We start from the raw sequence: 21,578 nt of genomic DNA on the forward strand, positions 1-21,578 counted from the left end.
GGGAGCCAGAATAAAGACTGGGATGTGGGTAGTGGTCAGGGAGGGGGAACTTCCAGTAGATTATAATCTCGGGAGGAAAAGGCCCCAAGATTGTGAGGGAAATGGAGAAGAGATGCCAGGGTTTAAGGAGGAAGTTGCTAAATAAGGGAGGGGTGAGATTATACCGTAAAATAAGCAATAGAGGTTAGTCAACCCTTTATGTGCCTTCTGATGTAAAAAGGGGCTGGATCTGTGCAGCTCTGTGCACTCTCTTTCGAAGCTCATTATCATAATTTGAAAAATTCCACCTCTACGCAGAGTCACTCATGGGCTTTGCAGCTTTCTTCGTGCTGTTGGTGTCTCTCCTGGGACAAGGATGGTAGTTACTACTTCAGTGTCGCTACTGGGTGGGCAGAGAGAGTGTGGCTGTGAATGAGCGAGAATGGCGTTGCCTGGGGCGCTGGGTACAGAAGATGCACAGAAGTTTACATGTTGATGAAAAAGGAGGTGGGGCTTGGCCTGGAAGGCCCAGAATTTAGACCCTGACATCTCTTTCCAAAGATATTCACCAGCTCATTGTTTCATCCTAGTTTTCTCAGTGAAATGTTAATGTGCACGATTGCCTTGCCTTTCAAGCTGCAGTTCTGGGAATTTGCTTGTTGGCAATGGCAGGAGCGATGGAGAGGTGCGTCTGCCCCGTGGTGGTGTGGTGTGGTGTGGTGTGTTATGAGGCTGTGTGATGTTATGTGACTTTCTCTATGGATCTGGTCTCAGCAGAGAGTGCTGTGGGGTAAGTCATCTTGTGGTATTCTAGATCCAAAGCAGGACAGCATTTGACTATATAGAATCAAATGCTAAAAAAAGTATTCAGAGGCCTTCTTTGTATTTCTGCAAGGAACCACATTCCTGAATTGGTACCCAAGAATTTAAAAAAAAAAAAAAAAAAAAGTAGGTGTGCAATACATCACATTTACTAATGCATTAGAGATATTTATATGAATAATTAAAACACCATTTAGAATTGCCACAGTAATAGAACAAAATGTGTTTTGTCATTTTTCTGTTCCTTTTTGTTGATTAATTTATTGATTTCTTCCATAAATTTAGAGTAGGTATCCTAAACATTACTGTAAATTAGCAAGACTCTGCTTTTTAATAAGCTATTGAAAGCATTAATGGGATGAAAAGAAGTCAGAATTTGGTAATGAAGATCTGAAAAACAGAGGCCTAGAACACACATCTAGTGTTTTGCATCAAATAGGTTTGTAAAATATTAGTGCCTTTGTTTGTCCCACCTGTCAATTAAAAAAAAAAAAAGTATTTTATATTCATTATGAATAGCCTAATAGCACATCAGAAAAAAGGGGAAAATTAGGCAACAAGCTACCTTAGACTTTCCATTGTATTTATAGTTAATTTTAGGCTGGTTGGAGTCAGCGGGAACATGTGGGGGATGGAGGACAGAACTTCACTGTTAAAGAGACCACAGTCCTTCTGAAACCATGTGTGAAAAAAGTAGTAAACTTCTGAAACTGAGGTCTGGAAAACAGACAGGTGTTATCCAAGATACCAAGAATTAGGAATTGTATTAAATTTCACACACATAGGCACACAAAATATTTGTGTATTTCTTAGCTCAGATTTCTTCTGGTTTATAATTTTTTTCCTTATCATTTACCTTTAGTTTATTAACCTGTTTTGTCATTTTTTTTCCTACCTCCAAAAAAGCCTTCTTTATGAATATGTTAGAATGTACACTTAACAAGAACCTTTAACAGTTTTTAAGTCACTATTGTTCTGATCCCTTTTCAGGGTGGCGTTTCTCTGTTTTCCAGCTACAATGGACAATTTGTTGTAACACTTGGATTAGCATCATATGTTTTGTTTGGTACTGTTGTTCTAGCCATGCTTGGAATATGTGTTTTCATATGCATTTTTGGGGGCAGTTTTGGATGCCATCAGAGGCTTCTGCTTCTGCCTCTCATCCACTGGTGATGTCCAGACTTCACTGAGGAGAAGGAGATGATCTGGTAATAGTCACAGTCTGGGTTTTAGCTCTGGTTTGAGGGAATGGTTACCACTCCAGGCTTAATTTGAGCTGCCTTTCTCTGTTGTCCTAATACGAAGTAAGTGATAGGAACTGTCTGCTGCACAAGGGGATATAGAATATCTTAATATGGGTAGTGCTGCATGAAATCATTCCACTTACTGTTATTGGTTGTCACACTGACAGTGACTACAAATGAAGGATATTAGAGGGGGAAAGTCATATTATTTCATTTAGTTTATTTCGTGCATACTTGACAGCCCTCTGTGTATAGTCAGTTACACGATTTCTTGGGGTTGCCAGATTTCTTTTTATTTGTGTGTGTCTCTTTCAGCTATAGGGGAAAGAAAATACTTAAAAGGATCAGAAAATGTGTCTATAAAGCCAGGAACAATTGTCTGCAACCTCAAGAAGATGTCTAAGAGGATGTAACTGCTTTTTAGTCATCTTCCAAAAGCAGCTCAGTTCCGGAATAAGAGTGCTCTTTTGGGCTATATTTCAAGATGGTATGATTATTCTCGGACAGGAATTGTAAGGATCAATAGCAAACCCAACACATCCTTTCTTTTCATGACAGATTTGCTGATTGCCACCAGAGCAGTGATAGTACACTGGTCAGCATATACACCAGCAGCAGTAATCATGCATTTTTTTTCTCCATCCTAACATGTGTTTAAGGTTACACAATTTATTGTGATGGGTTTGCACCCACAGGTCACAAAGAAGGAGAATTGTTTGATCTGTTCATCTTCCCTTCTTTTTTGCTTTTATGCTTCCTCCTCAAGTTGGGGCTGGGCTGTTTGGTGTCTCTCCAGGGATAGAGCAGGGCAGAGAGAGCATGCTTAGCCAAAAAGATAAGAGAAAGGTCATTTTGAGATACCAGTGGTTTACAAGTGAGGGTTTTCTTTGCGTATCCTACTTAGGAAGTAGGAAATACCAAGATTTTCCATGGGTGTGTATCAGGAGCCCTTCTGCATTGGGGTTTTGGTGGAGCTGAGTGCAGGGTTGCTTTTCCTCAGTGGAGGGCCCTGTGCTTTTGCTGTGTTTTGGCAGCTTGACATGGCAGTGGCTAGGTAACCTGTGTGTATGAGTTTCGGGTTTTATTTTTGGTTTTTTATGTGTCATCCTCAATTTACTGAAGCTCTGTGACTTTTTAACCTGCTGTCTGTAGGCCGTTGTTTTACAAGCTCATTAAGGTGGTGAGGATAGCGATGGCAGCGATCCTGCCCCCCTCATGGGTGCTCATTAGATGGCTTCCTTGTGCTGACATAAGCGTTGTGTAGTCATGCTCTGAGCTGGGTCTGGGAAAGGATCCAAGTTAAAAATAATCCCTAAAAAAAAAAAAAAGAAAAAAAAGAAAAAAAAAAGGTAAGTTTTCAGCAGGATCTGTTCCTGGATCTAGCTCCCCATCATTCTCACGCTGGCCTGGAAAGCATGAGGGTTTGTACTGGCACAGAGGGAGGTGAGGAGGAGCAGCTGGGGCAAGGTGGTGAGGGGTGTACTGCTGGCAGCAGGGATGCTACCAGCTTGTATGATGTCAGCCTGAGGAAATGGGGCTCTTGTGAGTATGCTGCCTGTCTTTCCTTAAGTGCATCGGCCCAGTAACTTGCAAAGCTGTGAGGCCGTTTTGGCCAAATATGCCTGAAAGGCAGTGTTGAAGAGGTGAAGGTCCCCTGAACTCAGCAATTCACAGTGTCTGGTAGGCAGATCCAAATCAACTCTCCCCAGTGATTAAAAGTTGTCATCTGGGGCTCAGCTGCTGACCTCATCAGGCACAGTCCCACTGTCCCAGTTTGGGTTGAATTGTGCCCATTTTGTCTTGGGGCCAAGAGTTGAATAGCTGATGGGAGAAGAGAACAAAGTGCTCTCTGGGAGTGGCTGTTCATTTCAAGGGGCAGGGACGATTCATCTCCTGGATCCTCACTGCCCAGGGAGCTCCATTTCCAGTTGTGGGGTGGTTTTTAAATTTGTTTTCTGTGTTAGTTTTTTCCTGAGTTCTGCCTAGGTATTAAAATTTCTGGAAGCTGTGATAGTTGGGAGACAAGACTCTTCAGTTTTTTTGGTGTGGCCAACTGGTTAACCCTGAGGTCAAAACAAGTCTTTCTAGCTGCACCTCTACGCAGCTTGCCTTGATTATGTGGCCAGCGTCTTTGTGCCCTGCTCGGTGCAGGTTCCATCCCCGAAAGGCTGTGTTCCTCTTTGGTGGGTGTGCCTGGATTTCACCTGCCCAGCCTGCCCTGCTGCATGGGCAGCCTTGCTCCGCACCGCTGCTGGGGAGCTAAGATGAAGACACACATTGTGGTTTCCTGCTGTTTTGCTTTGTAACCAGTCTACTGGTAAATATAGCTTGTGTGTGGTTAAAAATTCATTCTCTCATTAGGGGTGGTTGTTGTGCAATAATTATGTAGAAATTACAACCAAGAATTGTTGTTGGTTTTTTGTTTTGTTTTGCTTTGTTTATTTATTTATTTTTTGCGCTTGATATGCCCTGCAGTGAGAAGAGCAGACTTTGGTTTCTGCTCTAACAAAGACAAGGCCACAAGCAGGTGTCAGCCTTTGGCATAGACACAGGCACCACGTAGCAGGCTGCTGACTTCTGTATGGCTTTGTATGGTGAGATGAGCACTGCAAAGGAAAACAGGACCTGTGCTATTTGGACACTTTTACTTTTTCTTGCTTTACTCTGTGGGTAGACAGGCTGTCCTTCCCTGCAGGTTTGGTGCTTTACATGTGTTTATTCTGAAATGAAATGGTTCTGAAATGAACCCATCCTGTCTCTTTGGAGGTGTTGGTCGTACATCTCCTGAAGCCCTTTTATCTCTGGCAGCTTCCAGCCCTGCTCTCTGGGCAGTCAGCTGGGTCCTGCTGCCGGGCCGAGGCCGTAAGGGCTTGGGGTCTCTGCCCCCTGCAGAAGTGCTCAGGCTCTGCTCCCCGGAGGTCTTCCCTTCATATGGGGGCCCCCTTCCGTGATCCCTCCTTCTGTTCAGATGTGGAATTAAAATAAGTGTGGGGGTTTTGTTGATTTTTCCCCTCCCGATTCTTTATTTAAAATTCCAGTCAAGCAGATCCAGAACAGTGCTTGTCCCTGCTGCGTTCTCATTTTCCTCTCATCCCTCCTTTAATTTTACATTATTCCCTGCACTGTGTTTGCAGGCCATATGTGTCCTTTGAACTCTGAAGAAGCTGTGCCAAAAGGAAGCCTTCTTCTCCTCCCCTCCTCCCATCGTGGAGCCGCTCTTAGATAATTGCAATTAGTAGACAATGCGGAGCGAACCCAAATGTGAAGTTCATGGGTGAGTGTCTGCAGATTTCCCGAGAGCTTCAGAAACGCTTGCGCTTAGTCTCTGCTTTTGCCCTTTAACCCTGCAGCAGCTCCCTGAGTCCGAAACAGCTCTGGGAGGTGTTTGTAGCCCGCATGTTCCTGCCGGCATCGCTGGCGAGGCGCAGCCGCTGCTGCAGCCCTGGCAGGGTGCCGTGGCTCCGGCGGGCATTCTGCGCGGGGGGAGGTGCGGCCGCCTGGCCTTGGGACGGCGCGGGGCAATAGTGGCTCCGGGAGCGGGCTGCTGTACGACCGGCCCTTCAGCCTCAGTGCTGCCGGGGGGAGGTGGGCGGGCTGCCTGCCGCGAGCTGGCAGGAGCGGGAAAAGTGAAACTCACCCTGTTAAACAAGAAGTGAGAGAATTCCTCCTTGTCGTCCTCCCTGAGGCGCCGAGTAGAGGGACGTGCTGCTGGGCCAGCTGCTGGTCAGGGGGCTCAGCATCCGCTGCTGGCTCGGCCGGGGGGATCGCTGTCGGCTTGGGCTTCAGTGCTCAAAGGGGATGTTCTCCGTGGAGCGGGGTGACAGGTGCCTTTTGCGTCCCTTCCCCCTTTAGCCTCTGAGAAGTGTCTTCCGTGTTAAACCAGGTTTCTGACCTCATTTCTCAAAGGAGTTTTAAATGGGGAGAAATAGGAGTATTAATTAGTGCCCCGTTAAGTACTTGTAGTCAAGTATGATAATTTTCTTGGAAGGATAATGTGTTAGATTAATAAAAATACTCTCCATTAAAAAATGAACACAAAGTCATTTTAAACCACAAAGATTATTGTACATTTCTGAAAACTTAATGTGATTAAAGCAAAATATATTTAATAAATTAAAAAGACCCTGTAAGGCTGTTTAACTTGTTGGTCTCATATTAATTATTTTCAAATCTAGTGCTAGAGAGCTTTCACCTTACCTGCAGGGATGGGAAGTGATTTCTTCCCTCACTCCAGTTGTTGGCTTATAATTATTAGGTCAGGGTTGTGGGTGTGGTGATTTTCCCTTGTTTTGTCGTTGTTGTTTTGGAGTTTTTTTAATGTTGTGTAGGTTTTTGCTTTTCTGGTGTCTTTCTCAGAGATTGGCCACAGCGAAAAAACAGACCCTAGACAGTGGTCAGAAATTATATGGAGATTTCCCTGATGGATTTAGTTAATGTGACCTACTCATGTGCTGCTGTCTGGATTTGGAGCTGAGAAAACTCCAAATAGCTGAATATTTTCAAGGATGTTTCCTCGTGTTTGGTTTATCTGTGATGTGGTATAGGTTGTGTCTACTGGGATCACATGGACTGCCTTCAGTTACTTGATGTGACTTCACACAAGTTATATTAATTTTTTCCACACATAGTTTGCCCCTTCGATTATTTTTGGTTTAGGAACTTCCTTAACTCTCTACTGAGCTTTTACACATTGAGCTACCTAATGAGAATTGCTCTGTATATTGTGGAAGACAATAAAGTAAATGGTTGGAGCTGGAGACATAACCCAGATCTATGGGTTTACCTGGTCGTTTGTGAAGTTTATGTATTGTCTTGGGGAAGACATAAAAAGCTCAGTGTAAAGCTGGGCTTAAACAGTGGCCTGTTTAAAAAACTTGGGGTTTTGTGGCATTAGGAATGAAGGCAGATCCTCACCAGTCCCATCAAAAATGTTGCAAGTATTTCATCCCCTCTTGCTTGGTATGTTCTCTTGCTTGGGGGCATCTACAGGGCAGGTATTTGGTATGTGATTCTCCCCAATGTCTTGTTCCCTGTGACAGGTCTGTGGAACAGATTCAGGCAGTCAGTTCTCAAGGTTTCCTAGTTTACAGTTTGTTATGGTTTAGGTACCTGAAATCCATGTGACCTTTTGAAAATATTCATCCAACAGACTAAAAATAGAAGAGAATTTGGGTACCATACAATGTTCTCTGAAACATTGCCTTCTGAACTTTCAGGCTATTTGATGATGTGACTGCCAATTTTTTTTTTTTTTTTTTTTTTTTTTTTAAGGAACATCTTTAAGTATTCTCTATCTTTAGGAAGACAGCCTTTGCATCTGATTCTCCACCCTTGTATTTTACTTTCAGCTTTTCCCTTCTTGTCCTGTTGCAGCTTTGACAAGCTTATGCAACTGAGGTGATGATAGCTTCGATTTCTGTTCTATCTAAAGCTGCTTCTCTCAGCAGAGCCCTTGCAGGCTACACATGTGAACAAGGGAAAGAGATTTTCCTTGTCTTTAGGACGCTAGCAGAGCCTTCAGTGATTGGATAATTGACTATTGAAAGCCTTGAGACATTTCTTCTTTTGTTTGAGAAGGTGGTGGTGGCTGTGGCTCCTTGGTGGTGTATGAAAATAGCTCTGGAATTCAAGGAGTGTGTGGTCTGTGTTAAATGGTGCTCACATAAATGTATGGCAGTTGCTACTCTGTTGTTACTATACCAAGTGCCTCCCAAGATGAATGGTCTGTGCTGCCATAATGTTTAGAAGTATGATTATTCGTCTTTTCTGGTCTTAAATCATACCAGATCTATCCCCTGAAGATTACCTTGAAAATCCTCTTAGTACAAATGATATCATTTTCAAAGCCACCTCCTCAGGTTACAACTAAACTAAGCACCCAACTGGCTGCTGTTGTGGCTGCTGTAATGACACGTGCAGGTGTGGCCATGTGCATGTCCCTGTGCACAATCCATTTTTCATGGCTCCCACTGTGCTGGTTGTCTTCCCTTGTTGTTTGTGTGCATTTTCCTCACAGAGGACACAGTCAGACTTTTTAATATTATGACACTGCACCTATAAATCTGTCAAAATTGCAAGGGCATAACAAAGAGTAGATCTGACCGATGGCACTGTTATCTTTTTCTTTGCATTTCACTGGAATTGTAGCTGACAGTGGCCCTTAATATAAATTCGTTATTTGCAAGGAGCTCTGTTTAAGCTAGCAAATTATTGTGCCAATGTGTGACACTAACCATACTGCAGAATAAAGAGCAGTGAAGCATTTATGATGCTAAAATAATTTCAGGTCATGTCTTTTTTTTTTTTTTTCTTCTTCTTTCTTTTTTTTTTTTTTTCCCCTTTGTGTAGTTTTGCTTTTATTACTAGTGCTGAAATGGTTCTTGCAGTGCAAGTGAGAAAACCAGACTGAACCTCCTGTTTTTTTGTTGGGCTCCCAGCTGGAAATCCCTCCCTCGATTTTCCATTGATAAAAGTGTCACAAAGGGAATCCAGAGCAGAGGAATAGGCGGAAATAGAACAATGCAAAGTCTTGGACTTGAACCACAAAGAAAGTTAACTAATGTAGATACGGTACTGGACGAGCTGCTGCTCCTTTCAGGACGAGGTTCATTTACCTGTGGTCTTAGCATTTGTGGCTGCCCTCAAAGCCATGTAACAAATCAGCTATTTATTCTCTCTTTGCTGTGGAGGCTCTTTAAAAGGATATTGCACAGCATTTTTTTCTCCCCCTTCCTATGGACTGCTTTATTTGACCTTCAAGAATTCAGAGTCTCAACAGGGGCTAGAAAACTCGCATACAAGAATGCTTTTATTGTTAATCTATAAAATATGTCTTTCACTAATAAAATAAAGATGTGACATTTATAGAGCTCTGATAAGGAACATGGCAGTGGAAAAGGCCCAGGTCTCCTGCTGTTCAAATTAAGGGCAGCTGATTTCAGTGAGAGAAGAACCAGGCTTGTTAAATGTGCATTTTAACACGTGCACTCAGGTGTTCCCATGATGCTCCAAAAAACTTCCAGGAGTATTTTGCAGGAATTGAGAAGTAACACCATAGAGAATTTTGTTCATTTAAGTCACTGAAAGTAATTGGTGCTCCTTCAGAATTTTTTGAGAGGGAAGATAACTTGAGTTTAGTTTCATTAATTAGGTAGTTAAGTTTATACTTTTCCTAGACTTTCTTAGCATTGTATCACTAAAACAATGGCTTCTGTATTGCTGCTGTGTTTGGCCTTTGTGTCAGGGTCAAAGAGCTGACATCATGACATTTGCCACAGTGTCTGTGTGGTCACCTCCCTGTCATGTGCTGTAGGTGAGGGCCTCCATGCAATGGTGTGACAAAGGGGCTTGGAAGCCCCTATGAAAGACAGCTGGTGAGCATGTCTTCCCCGTGTCTTGTGCTGGGGTCAGCAGGGAGTGCGCTGGTCTGTGACGCAGAAGCTCAGTCCTGAGTGAGGCACTGACCCACTTTGCTGCACTGGGAGCAGCAGGTGCTCAGCACCCCACACCAGTGCTCTGCACATGGCTTGTTGCAGACCTGGATCTCTCAAGCTTAGTTGAGAAGCACTGTGGTTGTCCTATGGCATGCCTTCCCTTGTGAAAGAGTTCTTGTCTTTCTCTCCTGTAATCCTCCACTCCTTTCCTCCCTCTTCCCTCTTTCCTGTCTTTCTTAAACCTGCCAAAATGAGAGACCCACACACTGAAGTCTGTTTCCTTGTTCTGATGGGTTATTGTGATGGGGTAACAAGAATGTGCACAGCTATTGAAGTGTGAATGATAATACAGTAGGAATTGGTTATGTAATGAGCAGATAAGTGGGATACACTTGGCCTATCCATATGTTATTCAAGGGTAAAAAGCAAAATAGGCAGAATAGTGAGTGAACGAGAAGGAAGATTGGAAATAGTGTTTGGATTTATTGGACATTTCAAATCTCTTCCTCTGACCCTGTAAATCAAAGCGGTTGCATTTTGTGCTGGGTTTGGTTTTTTTTAATTTAATTATTATTGGGCCACCCTTCCTTAAAGCCAAAAAAGGATTTGCAGCAGGCAAAACCACTTCTAAGTTGAAAACCGAGTAAGAATAAATCATGGTGTGCTGCCTTAATAATGCTACTAAAAAATTGCTTTCCACTGAAGCATACTGAAACTTAGGAGTAGTAAATGCTTTAAGTGATACAATTTGTCTAGCATTTTGACAATGCAGGAGTTTTTTCTTCTTGTCAGTGTAAGTGTCAGTAAAGTTGGGTTTATTACTGCCCCCACTCTGCCCAACATGCTATTTCCATGCAGAGATGGACTCTTCGTCCCTGTGCCTTTTCATCATAATGAGAAGACATGAGAGATATGTACTCTATGTATGAGTAAATACAGGCCATTTATTTTCATCACTATTTTGCATAATATGCATGCAAATACCATATACAGCAGAGGAAGATGCTAAGAGCCAATTCTTACTAGATCCTAAATGGGATACTAGTTGGTGAATGATTGCAAATAAAGCTACCCCACACTGTCCTTAAGAGACTCACTTTTGGAAAAGGCATGGTATCTGTAATAGTGGGCAGAGCATCCAGTGAATCACAGTGTTTTTGTTTAAGAAAGGGCTGCCAAACATTGAAGGCAGGGAAAGCAGTATTGTTTCTTCATGCTCTTGGTGCCAAAGAAGCAAAATAAAGTAACAGAAGAAAGGGTAACATTCTGAAGGCGTTCGGTGGGGTTTTTTTTTCGTTACAAATAAAAAATGAGATGTTTATAAGAAATGAGGGCAATTTAGTTGAGTGTTCTGCTTTGGACAATTGTAACACTAATAGGATGGAAGCAGTATAAGCAGTTGCTACAATTATAGCTGCAGTTACTAAGAGAAATCCATGTTCTGTTATTTGAATGAAGCATTCACTGTGTGGCTGAAAAGCGGCAGTATCTTAAAGAGACAGGGAAGGAAAATTATCCTCTTTTTTTGTTTTGTTTTGTTTATTTTATTATCCACATGCTTTTTTTGAGAAAGTTTGTGCATGTGATTTGTCCAAGGGTTCAAATCCAGTCTTTCCTCTGCACCCAAAGCAGTTTAAACAGTTTGAAAAGACAGTGAATGTGCATTTAAAAAGTATGTATGTATACATATAAAAATGAAAATATCTGCAAGAGAGCAAAATGGAACGATTGAGTTTGTATTCCCTGTAGCCCACTAAAACTTACGGGTTATGCACAAATTATTCAGAGGGTAATCTGCCTTCCATTTTCATCAGGTTTCTTAGTGTTGTGAGCCATTATTTGCTTACTTTCAGTGATGTGTCAACAAACATTACTTTTGTTTGTGGATGCAGCTGAATTTAATTCATTAGAGAGATTACAGCACATGAACAGTTGCACCTTTAGAGTACTGGCCTTTAAGTAGTTTATAAGGAGTATGTTTATGCTTTGGATGGAGATCACTTGGTGCTGGTGTTAGTCAAATTAGGGCTGAAGTAATGGAAATCTTAACTTTTTGCCCACTTCATGTATCTTTGGCAATTTAGCATGTGTGGTGGGCAGTTTCCAAATGCAAACAGATGGTGTGCTCATAAACACCAGGACACAGAAAGGTGTTATTGATACTGGGTTTGTCTCTTTGTAAATGAAGAATGCAGATCTATGGCTAGTACAAATTAGCATATTCTTGTCAAATAAAGTTATGCCAACAAAGATGGAATGAGAATCTGTCTTCCTGGCTACTATTTTTAAACACAGTGCTGGAAATTGCTCGTGCAGTTGTCTCTGTATGTGTGTTTTTCTCTTCCCTTACACTATCTCTGTGACAAAAGGTGTTCTTTAGCCATCCTTTTTTAATTTTTTTACAGATGACCAAACACAGTTTTTCAGCAGGTCTCAGCCTCTTTTTGCTCTTTAAATGCCTCTTGTTCCTGTTTTTCCCATTTTCCAGTTTTGAATATGAAAGTAACTTCTTGCATCCTTATGCTGCCAAATGTAGCAACAGGATAGGATGTCTTTACTCCTCTCCTTTCCTGCTTTTCCCATCCCTGTGGATTCATACATCCTGAGGAATTGTCTGAACTTAAGCTCAAGTTATGTCCTGCAAAAAGTCCAACAAAATAGTGTTAGTCACACCTGTATAGTGCAGTGTAATTGACAAAGTTAGTGCAGGTTGTGCTGGGCTTTACTGTGTGACTACATGGACACTTTGCAAATCCTACTTTGCTGGCTTGCAGCTGGCTCTGGACTTCCCAGTGGATAACACTGAACCAAACTGGATGAGCCTTTCCCATTCAAAATGTCAAATTTGTGTTCTTAATTTCCAGTGAGGATGTAACGTGATAGCAAAATCGTTCTGTAAAGGGTCATACGCTGTTTTACTGTCAGTTTGTGAGGCTCAGACAGAAGGAAATGATCAAAAACACTCGATGCTCGTTATTTATTAATTGAGTTCTGGCAGAGCCTTGCTACATTCTGGCTTTTTGTTTGTTTCTTTGTTTACAAACAAAAAAAGACAAGCACAGTTCACAAAATAAACGAAAAGGGAAATTTGTTAACAAAGATTTCTGACAAGGAAGAAATGGGATTTGGGGGCATTTGAGTGGAGGTGCCTTGCAATACAGGGAGAGCAACTTGGCATTGTCACCCTTTCTGAGTGCTGCTCCTGAAAGAGAAGGATGCTTTTAGAGAACAGCAGACCATGAATCTTCTATGCTGGCATGCTGGGTTACCAGAAAATATTTACCCTGGTAAGTATTCTGTGGTGGCGATATTTTAAGTGCTTGCACTTTGCTGCTTGTATGGATCTACTTAAAAAAATCAAACTAACAAGAAGCTCAAACTGTTTCTTCACTTTTCTGGATCTCTGCCTTGTTTCTGTACATATTGAGGTGAAGAATAGTACATCAAAGTAATTGTGTCTTTCTTTACTAACTCTGGTTTCTTGACTTCAAAAGTCCCAAAGCTACTTAGAGCTCAGTCTTCTGCAGTGAATCTTATGCAGACAGACCCTCCCATAGATGCTGTGGCCCATGTGGCGCTGTGTCCAAGCCTGGGGTGTGAAGTTGACATTGATAAAAGGTCTGAAGATTCAGCTGCTGGTCTCCCCCACCTGAGAGTAAAAATTAACCAAATAGAGGTGATTTTTTTACAGGGATTGCTAAGAACACATCTTTGATCAGCATAATCTTTCTGCCAAATTTTCAGACTTTCTCCAGAGCCTGAAGCCATTTTTATATCTCGGTAAATTGGCAAAAACAGCGGCAGCAGCACTAAATTTAACAGTCAGTGATACATACTTATTTGCCTGCTCTCTCCAAAATGGCTGATTTTTTTTTCCTGAAACTTTCCCTCAAAAGATCTGAGGCAGATATCAGAGGATTTTAAATAAAATATTAAATAATATGTTTTATGTTTATAATAAACATTTTTTATTAAAATATTAATTCACTTACTTGCCAGAGTTGTAAAAAGCTAAAACCAAGGCTCTTGAGGAAGAGGGTTGAATAGTCTTCAGTGTCATGGTTGCTGTGGGAATTGCTCTCTTTGGGCTGCTGGTCTAAAGGTGGTGTGTTCAGCTGCAATTCTGTATGCCCTGTCCTTGAGATACCCAATTTTCTGTCTTTCACTTTCCTCTACTGCTGTTCAGTGGAGTGGTTGAAAAAAATGGTGCAGGAGATCATTCTTTCCAGGTCACTTAGATCTGCATTGTTTCAGCTCTCCTTTTCTTGTCTGCTTGACTTCACAAATGTTTCTTTCCTCCCTTTGGATTAGAGGTGGAACTTTTAAAAGGCAAAATACACAGTGAGACCTGCTGGACTTCTGCTCTGGCCCTGTCCTCATCAGTTGAGCCCCAGAGGTTCTGCAACTTACCCAGTAAATGAGAAGCCAGTGTCAGCTGCTGAAACTTCTGCTGCTTTTCTCTGCTTTTACACCATCAGTGCTTTTTGGACAGTAGTGGTACTCAGCAGGGGTCTGTTGCAGTTCCTCTTGCCTGGTTAAGTGGCTGTGGTGGCTTTTCTTGAACCATGTCAAAACCAGGACCTGGGAGGTACCGCACAGTGTACCCATGTCTGCACAACTGCCTTGTTGAATTTGGCAGGATAACCAGTCAGGATACAGAAAATGTTTACTCTTCTGGGCCGCCTGAAGAGAACAGGCAGGTCTGGGAATGGTCGGGGGCAGGTCTACTGAAAGTTGGTCGGGGCAGGGCTGCTGAAAGCACTTGGAGACATGCAAGATTCCAGCTCTCCCTGGCTGTGAGCTGACTCCCTGAAGCACTGCTAAAAATCCCCCTCACTGTTCCTCTGTGCTCAAATCAATCCCAATTGAAGCTGGGAGTAATATTTGCATACCTCACTGGTTGTTCAGGCTAAATTAATATTTGTATAGCACACTGTGTTCCCCATAGTGAAAGGACGACATGAGTACTGCTGTTTCTAGGCAGCTACATCCCGTGCTTGAATTTTGTAAATGTACTTAGCCAGGACAGACGAGACTCATTGCATTTGTTTAGAAAAACCCTGTCAGTACCTCAGTGTATGTGTGGGTGCATTTTTTTACACAGGTGATGTGTTTACTGTAAAGCTGAAGCTCGCCTCTGTTGGAATAGCCCTGTTTCAAAGGTTGGGGGTTGTGTTCATTTGCCGTTTTTTATTCTGCTTGCCACTGCATTGCATGCTGGGGGGGGGCATTATGTAGTTTTTTTCAGGGTCTTTCCCTGCTTATAGAAACCTTCCAGTGCATGCATAAATCCCCTAGCAATGCTTTTTCTTAAGCTGAGAACATAAATAGAGTAGATTATTGTCTGGTAAAGCTGATTGGTATTCCTTAAATCTTGATCTCATCCCTTACTTATTCACACATCATCTGCACAGAAGATATTTCTGCTGTCTTCTGAACTCTGGTTTCACACAGCCCAGTGAGATGTTAAAAAATAATAATTTTATAAATCTTTGCTAAACCAAATTAAAACATTAAATGAAATCTGGGGAAAAAATGAAATCTTAAAAAATAATTAATTCAAGCTAATAAATGTTCTGGTCATAGATTGTCAAAATTCTCCTGCACTGTGTGAAAGAGGGTGATTTTTCCAAAGGTCCTGCTTGCAGAGCATCTGCTGGAGATGACAGCATCAGGAAAAACAGAACAAGTTGTGGCATCAGTGCTGTTGCATGGTCGGCATTGTGGCCTAGAGAGCAAAGCAGCACCATCTCCTGCAGGGAAACCTGGGCTTGTAGCTCTCAGCACACAGGATTCTGCTTGTTGTGTCACACTGCCATAAATCCTAAACAGCTCTATTGAAATGGAGGGAATTACTCCAGATTTATGCCAGTTTCGGTGAAAAGAGGCTTTCTGCTGAATGGATTGGGGCAGCCACTCGCCAGGTGGAAGGGAAAAAAGTGACTCAGCTTTCGGCAGTTGTTGCTGATCACTGGCTTTTGCCAAGCGCGGAGTCATGGATTTCCTTTTTTTTTCCTTCCCCTTCTTCTTCTCCCTGCCCGCTCTTTTTTTTTTTTTTTCCCCTGGGTGAGTGACTGCTTTGCACACTGCACAGAAAAGAGGACTTAATTTCTGAGGGAAGAAGGGATTCAGTGACAGGATAAACCAGCCTGCGTCCTTGCTGTGAGCAAGGAGCTTGTGGGACGGCAGATCACTCTTGCTAGAAGTATTTGGCCCCTCATTTCAGAGTGTGCAGTATTGGCTTCTGCTTCTTGCCCTTGGGAGACAAACATTTGTAAGAGGGAGTTCTCTGCGTGGCTGGCCTCATATTTCTGTGTGTATGGCAATAACCCACTAAGGACAGTGACAGCAGCTTCTCCCACGGGCACACACGGGAGCAAAGCCTGCAGCAGAGCAGAGGGAGCTGCAGCTGAGTGCTGCCTCTTACTTTCCCCCCCATCTGCAGTCACCCTGCTCTGCCTCCCCAGCTAGCTCACAAGTCAGCAGCAGTGACCATTGCCTGCACCCAAAAAAAAAAAAGCTAAGTGGGGGGAAAAAACCACCTAGTTAGGTTCTAGGGCCATGTGCTAGTTGGGTAAATATTGGGGTTTATTTTGGACAGCCCAGTAAGTGTACTCCAAGTTGAGATATGGTGTTAAATTTCTGCAATGAAAAATGGGATTTAAAAACTCTAAATGGAGAAGACAATAGCATACTGTAGATCCTTGAAAAACATGGGTTGTTGAACTGAAGCTCCCTGAATGTTTCAGCCCATCTGTCTTGATAGTTTCTGTGTCTTAATCACGGATTTCATGAAGTGTCTAATTTTCTTTTTTTAGCTTTCTGTCTTCCTCTTGTACAAAAGTTAAGACAGGGAAATCATCTGAGCTGGATTTACTTTTGCATTTGAGAGAAAAGCAGTCTATAAAAAGAAGTGAGTGGTGTGTGTGCTGGGAAACCAAGTTTGTCTGCTTTGGGTTTGGGGAGCAACATTTTCCCACCCTCAGTTCTGCTATGTGGTGGTTATTGGGACAGCTGGGAAGTGCAAGTATAGGTGCCTACCCCGTAAGTACCAGTGCTTTTAATTGTCTGGCTCTGGTCCATGGATGTCCAAACACTGTGGACTGGATCTACTGAAGTCACTGGCAAAATTCCTTCACTGTCCCTCCCACTGCTGCCACTGTTTCTGGCAGCTGTCAATATGTACTAGCAAGTCCCTGAGCCCTCTTGCACCTCAGGAAGTCTGCAGCAACTCTTCTGAACTGGAGATTTGGTTCCTATTCATAGCTGTGGGATGAAAAGCACAGACTAACCAACAGAAACGTCCCCCTGAAAAATCAGAGAATTTTAATTGACCCCCTCAGTGGGGTCATTTAAGGAGGGCTGTGCATCTCCAGATCCTGTGCGAATCCATCACATAGAGCCTACTCAATTTCTAGCAAGAATGGAAATTTTTGCCCCTGCCCTGCACAGGACACAGATGAGGCCATGTATATTTGCAGTGTGTACTATGCAGAAGATGCTGCTTGACATTAGTTAGGAGAGGGAGGTGTGAAAGTCTAAAAATTAAGTTCCTTTCTGTCAGGTAGGTTTACTACTAGAAGTGAAGTACATGGTGTGACACTGAGTGCATGTGAGTGTGTGTAGAGTGGAGGGTGTGTGCTCAATATTTAGAACAATAGTGGGAGTGAAGCATTGCAGGTTGGAACATCTGTAAAAGTCTGTGATTACAGCCTTTTTATTGGGAGCTCCTTGGTTAAATGTGCTTAAAAATAGTTTCTTTTCCATTGCTAGTTCAAAGTGCTGTGCTAAAAAGCACACAGTGCCAGAGATTGCAGCTTGTGTCACTTCAGCTGCCTCTGCCCGGCTTTGTGCTGCTACAGTGACTGTTGAGAGAAGCATCAGAAGGGACAATATTTTTGGTAAATTTTAGCAGGACCAATACTTTGAAATTAAAAGGATCTTTATTTAACAAGCTCCAGTATTGCTCTGGTTAGCAATAGTTATGAATTCCTTCTCTGTGTACTAAAAATGAGAAGCAAAAAGTGAATTCTGCTGTGTTAATGGTTCAAGAAGTGTGTTATTGGATGTGGCTGGCTTCCTCTTACAAAATAAATGGACAATCATCTGTGTAACTTAAAAAGCATATTCTTTGGATCTTAACTGCATTAGAATATCCGAGCTCAAGAACTATTGTGTATGAAATTTCTTCAGTATCTGTTTTATGTGGGTGATACTGCCAGAGGGTTATCTGTGGAGCTTTTAATAGCTGTCTGACTGTCCATCTGCTCTATGTGACTGTTTATATTTATCCTTTATACGAGAAAGTTCAAAACATGGATACTCTGTCACCCTAATTCATCTGTCACTGAAGTGGGTGGCACTGACTGAAGACCTCTTCCCCAGTGGTCAAGACCTTTCCATGAAGAACTGCAAGACTGTGTTTGGTCTTCATTGATTATAGCTAAAGGACAAATCTCCTTTTTCTGTTACAGCTCTGAAATTACATGTGTTACCCTAATTTTTGCTTGTATAAGTAAGCTGCTTTAAAGTGGACCCCTTTTTATTTTTGTTGCCCAGTGATTTGATGAAAATGAGTTGCCGATCTCTTTATTTCATAGCAGAATTTTTCTCTGTTGTCAAATTGACCATTTGCTGAGGGAGAGGGTGGGAGTGGCACCTCAACTCTCCAGGTCTGCAAGGTACTGACAGTACATGCTACAGGCACTGTAAGTTGTGGCTGCTTGTGCTGGGCCTGTGATTGAGATTCAGAACTGTTACTTAGGCCTTCTGGTTAAGTATCATTTTCTGTCCATTACTGAAAGTAGATTTAATGTTTTCGACATTCAGTTAAGATACTCTCATCCTTCTAGAAGGAAAGCACCAAAGCTGGTAACACCATTTTGCACGAGCCTCACCAGCATTGGTGCTGTTGCTTTATCATTGTAATACAGAAGAACTGGCACAACTCCACCCCTCCCTCCAACCCCCAAAACCAAATGAGCAAAAAACCCTCAACACCTACCCAAAAAACTCACTCCTGGCTTGATGATGCTGATCCTTCCCCTAATGGGCTGATACTTTGGGTGAGGTGTCACATGTTGCTGAGAAGGGACATGTGGCTTCAGCCAGGAGAGAGTGCTGACCGTGGGAACATGGAACTAAGGCGCAGTGCTGGTGGATATTTTCCAGCTAGCTTTGGTATCAGGTTTACAGAGTGCACGTGGTACAGCACTTCACATACTGTGTCACAAAGACAGGAGTTTAGAGGTTTCTCCAAATGTGTGCCAAAGGCCCCTCTTAGTTAACTGAGCTGCATGTGGTTCGTGTAGGCATGTCTGAGCTCCTTGGGAAAATGCTCGCCACGCTGTCCCCGGCCATGGGCACACCTGATCTGCCAGTTTGGGTGATGTGCATGGGGAAATGTTCCAATTAGCTGCAGAAGCACCAAACCAATTCACAGGTACACTAATACTGAGGTTTCCTCTTGAGAAGAAAGATGCTGTAGTTTGGTTGGGAAAACCACAAGGAGGTTGATTTCTGCGTTTTGGTTTTGTTTTATTTGTTACTATAACAACTTGTGTTGTTAAGCAGAGACAAGTTTATGGTTGAAGCTGCAGTGGTGGGCACAGAATGCATGGCATATCTGGTGTCAAAGAAGCTGTTTGTTGTCATGTATGTTCAGGTAAAAATATATAGAGTTTTCAGCAGTATTTTTTTCCTGGCTGTAATTGTGATGCTACTAGTAATTAATGACTGCTGGGTTTCATGACTATGTTTTCTTGCTGTAAGCCTCAAATCAGTGAAGTGAGCAAATATATGTGAACTGTGAAGGAAAAAGAAAAGGGAAAAAAAAAAAAGAGGAGGGCAGAGTAAAACCACCATGTTTGAAATCATCCTCAGACTGTTTCTGTGCTTAAGGCCCAGTCAAGTAGTGTTCTTGGGAGAATTAATCACAGCTTAGAGAGTTCAATGCATATTCAGTGTCTTCTAGAATGAGACCTCTACTGATTGAAGACATTTGGTCTTTGAGACTATATCTATAAATACATTTTTCTTCTTGGGGACTGTAAATGCTGAAGGCAAATCCACCAGTATTTTGGGTTAGACCCACCCACGGGGTTTGATCTTCATACACAAAAAGGCCACCTTACACTCTTGAGGCAAGCAACAAGATCTTGAACAAGGTGTAAGTCATGCAGTTCATTTTGCCTTCTTCCTCTTTTCATACTGATTAATATATTAGGCTGTCTAAACATAAAATACACAAGTAAAATGTGTGTGGGAAAACACTGTGTAGGTATATAGCCTTCAATGATTGGGTAGCTATTTGTAAGCTTGAATTAATTAGTTGGGCTGACGTGCAATCCGTTCAGCATTGTGGGGGCTGGACAGTTTGTGGGCAAGCAGGAGGGAAATCCTTTGAGGGATGTGTCATTGTAGGACATTCTATACTGAAGTTTTTTTTGAAGGGGGGGAAGAAAAGTACTGTTAGAATATCTGCTCATGATCCTCCATGACATGAACATAGCTTAAAACCAGAGCCTGTGTTTTGAATGGTTCTTCAGTTGTCATATGTTTTTTAATTCTGTGTTATTAAAAAGACCCATTAAATAATTTTTGACACAATGCGTAGAGACAGTGCTTGAAATAGTTTGTAATCAGCTAGACCAAGTCCTGGATGGTGCTTTCCTGTTAGTGTTTATAGAAGAAAACAGTGTTTGCACAGTTCAAATGCTTTTCATGTCAGCACTGATCACATTTGTTTGCAATCTATGTAAACAGAACGTTAGATTTCACCTCAAAGCTATTCTAAGAAAAGTTTTTAATAATCATTGATTGTATTTCAGAAACATGGTTGTACTCAAAATGTTACCATAGCTATAGCCATGAAGTTAGAACAGAACTACTGTTATTTTTGGAATGTTTCTGAATCAGTAATTTTTCAAGTGGAAAGGTTGGCAGAATTTCATTGTGCTTGTCAAAGTCAAAGTTACTCGCTTCCTTCCAATTCCTCCAGTCTTAAGTTTTTACTTATCTGTTCTGTGAAAGCAGAACACATGTAGGGAGCCTGCATGCAGCATGTCAATAACGACCTGAAGCCTCTGAGGCTTCCCTGTGTCTGTGCTCCCCTCAGATGGGGAAGATGTGGTGCTTCTACTGCTCAGATCGCAGAGTCAAGTCCAGAGGTAGGCTCATAGCCCAGACGGCAGCATGGCAGACAGCTGCGGCTGGATCTCCCAGGTCCCACCCAAGGAGTCTCGGCACTGCATCATCTTTCCTCTCTTCCACTGTTTAAAGACCTGCTTAATACTGAGCCATGGTTATAAATGTGCTTTTCAATGCCATCGACTTGCATGAGTGGAACTCTGGGAAGGGATGCTGTGGAGCTGCCAACACAACTTGTCCATGAAGTTTTCTTTCCTGAGGAATGTTAAAGTGGCATAATAGTTTTCCTTTTGCTGGGGTGCTTTTTTTGCTGTGTGCATCTGTGATGGTTGGGTGGGTGTGTTCCTTTTTTCAGATTGAGATTTGGTGCCGTGCTTTTCATTCTTCACTTGCACTTAAATAGTAAACCAATGTTTCATAACACCAGTGTTTTCAAATTCAGTGATAACCAAAGTGTCCTGATGATTATTTATTGGGAGTAGAAGTTTATCATTGTATTATCTTTGGACTAAATTGGAAAGATAGTGCTTCAAGCATTTTTTAACAGAAAAAAATTATCATAACTTGATATTCCACGGCATACATAAATTGATGAAAGTCAAAAGACCATTTGCTTTGAGGCTGTGCATAATGATCTCACTTCTTATTATGTGGTCTGCACAGGCTACTCTCAAGATACGTAGGATTTCTTCCTTTCTAATGTTTTTACATCAGGATGATAGAGATGAATACTCCCTAGATATGTGGCCATCTGGTTCTCCCAATTCCACTAAATTTACCAGAAGAAAAAGTAATGTATTATGGCTTTCTAAATATAGTTCTTTTTCCTCGATTGAAAATTGAATCACTTATTCTGTGGAAAACTCTGATATTCTGTAGTTTCCTTTGTTCCAACTTGGATATTCTTAGGAAAAGTGAACCCTTGATTTCTTTGTATAAGTTTTGTGGGAAT

General features: G+C 42.1%; 1 protein-coding gene across 27 annotated transcripts in view; it reads left to right on the plus strand.

Moving 5' to 3' along the window:
- ATXN1 (ataxin 1) overlaps positions 1-21,578 on the plus strand; it is a 339,029-nt gene that overhangs the window by 187,711 nt on the left and 129,740 nt on the right. For 3 of the 27 annotated variants that reach the window (XM_066188795.1, XM_066188804.1, XM_066188812.1), the window contains exon 9: positions 5,180-5,319. The exons of the other annotated variants lie outside the window; for them this stretch is intronic. The gene's annotated coding sequence lies outside the window, so the exon portion shown is untranslated. The remainder of the gene's footprint in view (positions 1-5,179; positions 5,320-21,578) is intronic. 27 annotated transcript variants of the gene reach the window in all.

This window comes from Chamaea fasciata, unplaced genomic scaffold (genome assembly GCF_029207755.1).
Source record: "Chamaea fasciata isolate MVZ Bird 193981 ecotype frontalis unplaced genomic scaffold, bChaFas1.0.hap1 SCAF_1, whole genome shotgun sequence".
NCBI lineage: Eukaryota > Metazoa > Chordata > Aves > Passeriformes > Sylviidae > Chamaea > Chamaea fasciata.